The sequence below is a fragment of the Solea solea genome, chromosome 1, assembly GCF_958295425.1.
Source record: "Solea solea chromosome 1, fSolSol10.1, whole genome shotgun sequence".
NCBI classification, from domain to species: Eukaryota; Metazoa; Chordata; class Actinopteri; order Pleuronectiformes; family Soleidae; genus Solea; species Solea solea.
The window spans coordinates 11,805,424-11,805,681 of NC_081134.1; positions in this window are offsets into that span (position 1 = coordinate 11,805,424).

The window sequence follows — 258 nt, forward strand, 5'->3', positions numbered from 1 at the left end:
AACACTGGTGGGTGGAGGTTTGAAATGTAATAATGATGATGATGATGATGATGTACAATCTTTTTTGTGTATAGATGTGCACTGTGAAAAGGTAGAGAGAGCACCGCACTGTCAGAGTCCTCTGTCCTATTGCACTTGAGTGTTCTCTTGTTTTGCGTAATAAACAAAGGAAAGACAAAAAAACATGTTTGAGGAAAAAAAAAGTACTGTATTCTGATTGTCACTTGGGTTCTGTTGAGAGAAATAAATAAATATGGA